The following is an 8,338-nucleotide window of genomic DNA, read 5'->3' as shown; positions in this document are numbered from 1 at the left end:
ATAAGATTTTCATTATTTTCATCATGAAATGTTATTTCATTAACACAATTTTCATGACATTAAACTATGTTTACAGACATAAAGTAAGTGAATAGTATTTCCATACAAAATGATTAAAATTTGTTTTAAGACGTTTCCTTTTAAGTGGTTATTCTCTTTGTATAGAAAATTCCCTCAGGCTAAGCATCTTATCTTCTACCATGAAGTAACTTACTGTCTACATATGAAGATGACACTGCTGCTAAAATTGTACATAAATAAATGTCCATATTATTTATTTTAGGTGAAGAAATTAGCTAAGTTTTGAGAGTCTTTTTCATCCTCTTGGTTTTATTATTTACATAAATGACTGGAAGCCAAAAAGTATCTGACACAGGTTCAATGAATGTAGAAGTTTATTTTTTCAAGGTTAAGGACATGCCTGTGACATAGCCTCAGGAGGTCCTGACAACATGTGTCCCAGTTGGTTGGGCTGCAGCTTGCTTTTACATGTTTAGGGAGACATAAGACATTAACCAATACATGTAAGATATACACTGGTTTGGTCTGGGAAGGCAGGACAACTCAAGATGGGCAGGCTCCCAGGTCATAGGTGGATTCAAAGATTTTCTGACTGGCAATTAGTTGAAAGAGTTTATCTAAAGACTCAGAATCAATAGAAGGGTGTGTTTGGTTTAAAATAAGGGGTGAAGGAGACCAAGGTTCTTATTTTGCAGACAAAGTCTCCAGGTAGCAGGCTTCCGAGAGAATAGATTATAAATGGTTTCCTATCAGACTTAAAAAGTTTCCAGACTTAGTTAATTCTCTCCTAGATCAGAAAAAGTACCCGGAAAGGGAAGAGGATTCTCTATAGAATGTAGATTTTTCCCACAAGAGACAGCTTTGCAGGGCCATTTCGAAATATATCAAAGAAACATATTTTGGGGTAAAATATTTCTGTTGCTGTCAGGGCCTGCTGTCATGTCAGCATTTTATTTAAAGCTACAAAGAGTCTGTTTTGCTAGACTTAAGGTCTCAGTCTGAATGTTCATGCTGGGCAGTTGTGTCTGAATTCCTTCCATGGAGGCGTGTCCAACCATTCATTTCCATCACAGCCTGAACGAGTGTTTCAGATTAACTTTGGAATGCCCTTGACTGAGAGAAGGGATCCATTCAGTGGTTGGGGGACTTAGAATTGTATCTTTGGTTTAAATTCCATGTGTAAATGCAAACATAAATATTTTCACCCACATAACTCAGCATTTAATTTTCACTTCTAAGCAATGACAAGACACCCCGAGCCCATCAGTCACCAGATATTCAGACCTTCCAATGAGTCCATGGATGTTCAAAGACAGCCTAGTTGACCCCAAACTCCTGCCTTACTTTGTTCTTTCCCTGCGTAAACATCTTCGGTTTAAATTGCTGCATTCATTTGGGATAAGTGCCCTTTTTTATGTTCTCCCTTGCATAACGAAAGCTTTCCTCTAAGCGGTTGTTACCAACTTAGTACATGGTGTGATGCATTGCAATTTAGGACAGTGTGACCTTAAAAACTGGAACCAAGCCTATTCTCACCCATTCAGCAGTGACCAAACTAGATTTTAAAGGTCACTGTAATTTATGGCACGTGCTATAGCTGGCAGAACTCTATTAAAAAGTAAAATAATAGACTGCCTTTTTGTCACAGTCTATCTAATTTTTCCCTCAGAATTTGGGGAGCTGAGAAGGAGATCAGGCTGCCCCAGGGACCCCTGTCTTGGCGAATGAAGCAGAGCCCAGGGCATGGGGCAGAGCCAGACATTGACACCACATATTTCCCTTGGTGACTCCCTCCAAGAGGGGCACTGGCTGGAGAAGGACGACAAGCGCAATGGGTCAGTGTGGAAACCTAGCTGTGCCACCTGGAACACTTCTCGGGTCACTGTGGAGGGTCTGAAAGAGCCTAATCACTGCACTCACATTTGTTTTCTTTCCAGCTGATCATCTGTGTTCCTTACATCTATAGATTTCAAGGTTCCATGGCTATATATAAGGCAAAAAGAGGAGAAGTATTTTATGAGTGTTATGCAGAATATCTGGCCAAGTGATTGTGAAATAGCTTTTTACCCAAGTTGCAAAATGAGAACGTCTTGTGTATTTATTTCCCTTCGTACATAATATGTAAAAAGTCCTGTTGCAAGATCCCACTCAGACCCAGCCAAATCCACTGAGAATGGCAAGAACCCATCTTTATGAACAATTTTAAAAATAGCTGGCTGCGGTGGTGCACACTCAGGAGGCTGAGGTGGGAGGACCACTTGAACCCAGAAGGTCAAGTCTACAGTCAGCCGTAATGGTGCCCCTGCACTCCAGCCTGAGCAACAGGGCAAGACCTTATCTCAAACAACAACAAAATAACCCCACAAATTAAAAAAAAAATTGGCCCAGCATAGTGACATGTGCCGGTAGTCCCAGGTACTCGGGAGGCTGAGGCAGGAAGATCGCATAAGCCCAGGAATTTAAGGTGGAAATGAGCTATGATCATGCCACTGCACTCCAGCTTGGACAACAAGGCAAGACCCCATCTCTGAAAATAAAGAATTAAAACGAACAACCCACTTAGAAGAGATGGATATGAATATGATTTTCCTGACAATTATACCTGCGAACCAAGGAAAAAGAAAAAGATGCAATCAATGAGGCTAGAGAAAGAATGTAGAGTTCACTGAAGAAGTGAACACTTTTAAGGAACACTTTTAAAATTTAATTTAAGCTACTACCTTCATTTAAAAGCCTGGGCTTATTAAATTTTTTAAATTCTAAGCAATGACTAAAAATCAGTATTCTGAGACAACTATAAATAACATAACAGTGAATCATTATCTTTATGGGTAAATAGAATCTCTGTGCAAACAATTCAATGTAATTTTACACCATTTGCACACTTAAGTTATGGGCTGTCGCTTCCAGTTCCTTTGCATGTGGCTATATATTTCCAGACCCCTCAGATCAGACATGGAGCCCCTAGTCAGATGGTGGAGGCAGTGAAGGGGTCCACATTAAGCGCTATACCCCTGTCTGTTCTACAACAATGGAATTAAATGGTTTCTAAAGGGAGCTTAGTTCTTCTGTAAAGAGGTAAATCCAAGGGTTGTCTAGAAGTATTAGAGCTCAAGTGTTAAAAGAAGAGAGCTTTTCTGGAGGCAGATTGTAATAATGAATGCAAAGCAATTAGTTTGCTAACTGGTGCTTAGCAAACACTTTTCACAATCGTTAGCTGCTACTATTGAAACCAATTTTAGTCATTTTTCTAAAACACAAAATGATACCCACTGCTGTGGAAGTGAAATGTGGCACAGATCTTCAAGGAAATTGCTCATTTTTTATTTGGAGTATAAACACACACCAATTAGCAACACAGGGTCATGAAATTCCAGTGCTAGCTGGTGTCCTGCAAGTAGTCAGCGAAACAATAAACTCAAGGGAAGGGAGGTCCCTGAGGATTCCGGTGGATAAGGTCAAGGCTAGAGGAAAACTTCTTCTCCTTCCAAAGGTTTGTTGAAAATCAGCTGATAAAAGCAGGTTAATAAGAGAAAAGGCATACACAATTATTTGATCATAGTTGTATGTGACAAAGGAGCCTTCAGAATGGAGACCCAAAGATACAGGTGAAATTGTCAGTTCTTATGCTTTAGTTCAAAGAAGTATGGATAGCTATATAGAAATATAATTGGACCAAAAGGGAATGATTGAATGCTAACAGACTAAGAGGGGAAACCCAGCAAGGCCTGTCTGTCTAGATTCTTCTCAGCCTCTCTGAGTACACATTCCTTCCTTGTGGGTGTGAGGCAGCACCTGCCCTGGAATGGGGGTCTTATAATATACAATCAAACGAGGTAAGTCAGGAAATTTATTTATGTTTAAATAAATTTTTACACAGAAAGATTGGAGGGGGACACTTAGTCATATTTTTTGGTTTTAGGGATGGCTGTGGGGAAAAGGCGTTCTGGTTTCTATGACCTGCCTTGGGGAAGAGGGATTCTAGTTTCTCTGACTAGCCTTGGGGGAGATTGGGACTGAGAGACAGGAGGGTAGAAGAAGGTCAGAGAATAACTTTTGCTTCTGAGGCCTTCATTTGGGGTATTGTTTTCTGATTCCAACATTAGGAAAAGTTTTGTGGGACACCTGGTCCTTGGAGATTGAGGGTGAGGGCATTTGAGGAGGCCAGTACAAGCCAAAGTGAAGGCCCCAGCCAGGGACCAGCAGTAGGATGGTCACTTGGGATACAGCATAGTGACTCAAGGCGGAGATGCCACCACCAGGCACACCTGTGCCAGTCTCCAGATGTAGCACCCTGGGCAAGCTTCTCAATCTCAGCATCCTCATCTACTAGCCACCCCATTGGGGGATAAAAAGATCATAGTGATTTCTTGGAAAGCGCTTAGCAAAGTGCCGGATCCATTAGGTATCATAATACAATGTAATTGCCAGTGTTATTGAATGACCATTCTGAATTTTTTCATTCAGCCTGGTTATTAAATAGTAATAATATTGGCAACTAAAGTATGTTGAGGAGTAGTGAGAGATTGCATCAGTTCAGGAGAGTGAGAGATGCGGGCTTTTGAAGACTTGACGGAAGTTCCTGAGTACTTTGACCTGAGGACTGACCTGAGTCCAGAGTGCAGTCAAGTGAGACTGTCATTAGTCGGGAGAAAACGAATACTGAAGGCATGGCGTTAGGAAGACTGGCCCACCCAGGGATGCACAAGCTAGATCATTGAGAGGGGCACTGGAGCTAGCAAGTATAGCTAGGGCCCAGTTCTAGTCATTAAAGTCCGAAAGGGAAGCAAAGGAGAGGGGATAGAAGGGGGAAATAATGCTGAGGGCAGTTTTAATGCATAATTAATATGTCTTCCTAACCTGTAATGATTATGATGCAGAAACATACTGAGGTTTCCAACCTGAAACTAAGATAATGGTGCTTTAACCAAAAAAGTAGAGAAGGGAAGGTGAGTTTGTTTCATGGTAATGTTGGGTTTGGTATAATGGAAATGTTCACACAGATTAAATCACATGACCTGTGCAAAATACCTATCACAATGTCTGACCTGACTTTTTTCTTTTTTTTAGTGATGAGGTCTTGCTATGTTGCCCAGGCTGGCTTTGAACACCTGGGCTCAAGGGATCATCCTGCTTCAGCCTCCCAAGTAGGTGGAAGCACAGGCATGCACCGCTAGGCCTGGCTACAATGTCTGACATTTGGAAGGAAGATATTAAGACTCAGAAAATGGTCAAAGTGTCAACTGCTGAAAAATGTCCAAATGAGTTGATGAAAAGGACATTGGATTTAACTACAAGGTGGGCTTGGTGACTTCTGACAGCAGAATTTGAATGAAAAGACTAGGAGAAGCTGTGTGGATACCCAGATTGAAGGGATAGCGACCGTAATAATTGCCTACAAGATAATAGTTCTGATAAACTTTTCAAATAGTAGAATTTAATGCTTACTTGTATATTCTGAAATTTTTAGCAATGATTCAAACATTGTGTTTGTGTCCTGCATAAAATCCCAGTTTTGGCCGGGCGCGGTGGCTCAAGCCTGTAATCCCAGCACTTTGGGAGGCTGAGACGGGTGGATCACGAGGTCAGGAGATCGAGACCGTCCTGGCTAACACGGTGAAACCCCATCTCTACTAAAAAAATACAAAAAACGAGCCGGGCGAGGTGGCGGGCACCTGTAGTCTCAGCTACTGGGGAGGCTGAGGCAGGAGAATGGCTCAAACCCAGGGGGCGGAGCTTGCAGTGAGCTGAGATCCCACCACTGCAATCCAACCCGGGCGACAGAGCGAGACTCCAGCTCAAAAAAAAAAAAAAAAAAAAAAATCCCAGTTTTGCACCACACACACACACACACACACATATGCACCACACACACACACAAATATAACATCTAATACCATTCTGTTTCATTCTTATGTGGTTATGGTGTTAATTTCAAAAGGCAATTTGGTAAAATGTTCTTAGCTACTTACAGAACCAATTGCATCTATAGATATTTTTATAATAATTATTATGCAACATATTTTATTTTTATTTCACCTCATTTAACCGGTAAAGGTTATTTGTCAAATGTACCCATTTCCAAAATTATTTGTCTATCCAAGATACCCTGCAGACTGAGCATTTGACACAAGATGGCCTTAATATGAATTCAGACTACAGAAGTCACCCCCAGGGCCTGCAGTGAGAGCTAGCTCTTCAGTCCTTGAGGTGAAACCTGATCAGAGGGAAGATCACTTTAAAAATCAGTTATCTCAATGGAAAGATTTCCCCAATTTTAAACATTTCTTTGTGCCTCATCAGTATTTAAATGCTGTAGTTTATGAGCTGTATGTCCGGGTAATAACAAACAAGCCGCCAACTCGGAATTTATTTTAACTGGCTCTTGCTGCGTACTGATAATTAGTGCTCACAAGTGACCCTGGGACCACGCAGAAGATGGCAGTACCTTCTGAAGCGTCAAAGGAAGATATCCAGTAGAGTTATAGTCTTGCAGGGACCTCAATGCACACCGATTCTTTGATAATGAATAGTTTGGGTTACTCTGCAAAATGCATACACTATTCCTTAGCCATGTCTACATAGAATAATGTATAAATATGTACTCGTGAACATTGCTTAAAGTTGCCTAATAGCACTTAAGAACTGCAATGTCTCTGATTTTTTTTTTCTTTTGTTGGATATCTGTGGGAACATTGCTATTAGGGCCTGGGAGGAAAGAGCCAGCATTATAATTACAGGAAAGCAGAGGATTATATTTTTATACTATCATATCCAAAGAATTTGTTTTGTTTTTAGGGTAAGGAAAAAAGAGAGGGGTATTCTCTGTTCTTTGATATAAATTTACACCTCCAATAGCCCTTCTCTCTTGCACCACTGTAAAATGAAGGCAGTGTGTTTTCATCTGCAGATATGCCCAGAGCTCAGGAGATTTCCACCTGTTCTCTCAATAAAACTAGGTCTGTGTGCTGAGTGACGCCAGACTGGCTGCCTGTTTCTTCATCAGTTTAATTTATTTCTCCTTTGAATGGAACAAATACCAATAATCTCTGCATTCATCGGGACAACATTGAACAAAAGTAATTAAGTAGCCATTTTAGACATATTCATAAAGATTGAGAAGGGATAGAAAAATAAAACTGCTTTTTGGTAAAGGAGAGCGATGAAGGAGATTATTGAAGGGCTGTTGCATTTAGGAAGTATGGAACTACATGCAATGAGCTACACGGAGGGAAGAAAAGGGGTATTTTATTTTCATTGTTTTGATTTTTAGTGTAAGAATGAAATGTGCCAATGAAGTAAAAAAATCATAGTTGCCAGGAAAACGAGGTTCTTTGTATTTCCTATTTCATCTTAGAATCTTATATTGAGAGTGATTACTGAGATCAGAAATATTTGTTGAGGGAGTAAGTGATCACCCAGCACTTTGTCAAAAGCAAATTAGGAAGACTGATTTGCCATCAGTATCAGAATTCCTCAGGTTTTCTATCTTCCTATCTCTGAATGGCTCAGACTCACAATGATAACACAGATCACACTGTCCTGTCTATACTGTTGACCTTGCTTCTGATCCAGGAAGCCTGCGATTCCCACTGAGTCTATAGTTTTGAAAAGATAGACAGTGATTCCAACACATAACAGGTGTCAACACATCACACCATCTCCATGTTTTCACGTGAATGGGAAAAGAGTGGGAAGAGAATGAGAGGTATGCTGGAGATAACAAGGTAAGTTCAGTAGAGAGTCCTGAGATCAGGAATCTGAACAGACTTGCAGGGTTAGCATAAAGGGCTAAGTAGGTCAGAAACCAGAGGCTTGATGTCGAAAAAGAAAGGGACAATAGGACCTATTTATAGAAAATAGAAAAGCCGGCCGGGCGCGGTGGCTCAAGCCTGTAATCCCAGCACTTTGGGAGGCCGAGACGGGCGGATCACGAGGTCGGGAGATCGAGACCATCCTGGCTAACACGGTGAAACCCCGTCTCTACTAAAAAAAAAAAAAATACAAAAAACTAGCCAGGCGAGGTGGCAGACGCCTATAATCCCAGCTACTCGGGAGGCTGAGGCAGGAGAATGGCGTAAACCCAGGAGGTGGAGCTTGCAGTGAGCTGAGATCCGGCCCCTGCACTCCAGCCTGGGCGACAGAGCGAGACTCCGTCTCAAAAAAAAAAAAAGAAAATAGAAAAGCCAAACTAAAGTCAGTATCTGACTGCCTCTTACAGGCTTAGCCATGTTCCAAACTGGGCTGATACTGGCCCATTTAACAGTGAGCATTTAAGGTAGTGAAGTAATTCCAGCCAATCCCTGGAAAACAGATT

The sequence above is a fragment of the Rhinopithecus bieti genome, unplaced genomic scaffold (assembly GCF_001698545.2).
Source record: "Rhinopithecus bieti isolate Rb0 unplaced genomic scaffold, ASM169854v2 scaffold_46259, whole genome shotgun sequence".
NCBI lineage: Eukaryota > Metazoa > Chordata > Mammalia > Primates > Cercopithecidae > Rhinopithecus > Rhinopithecus bieti.
The sequence above is the reverse complement of the archived record's forward strand: the minus strand, read 5'-3'. Positions refer to the sequence as shown.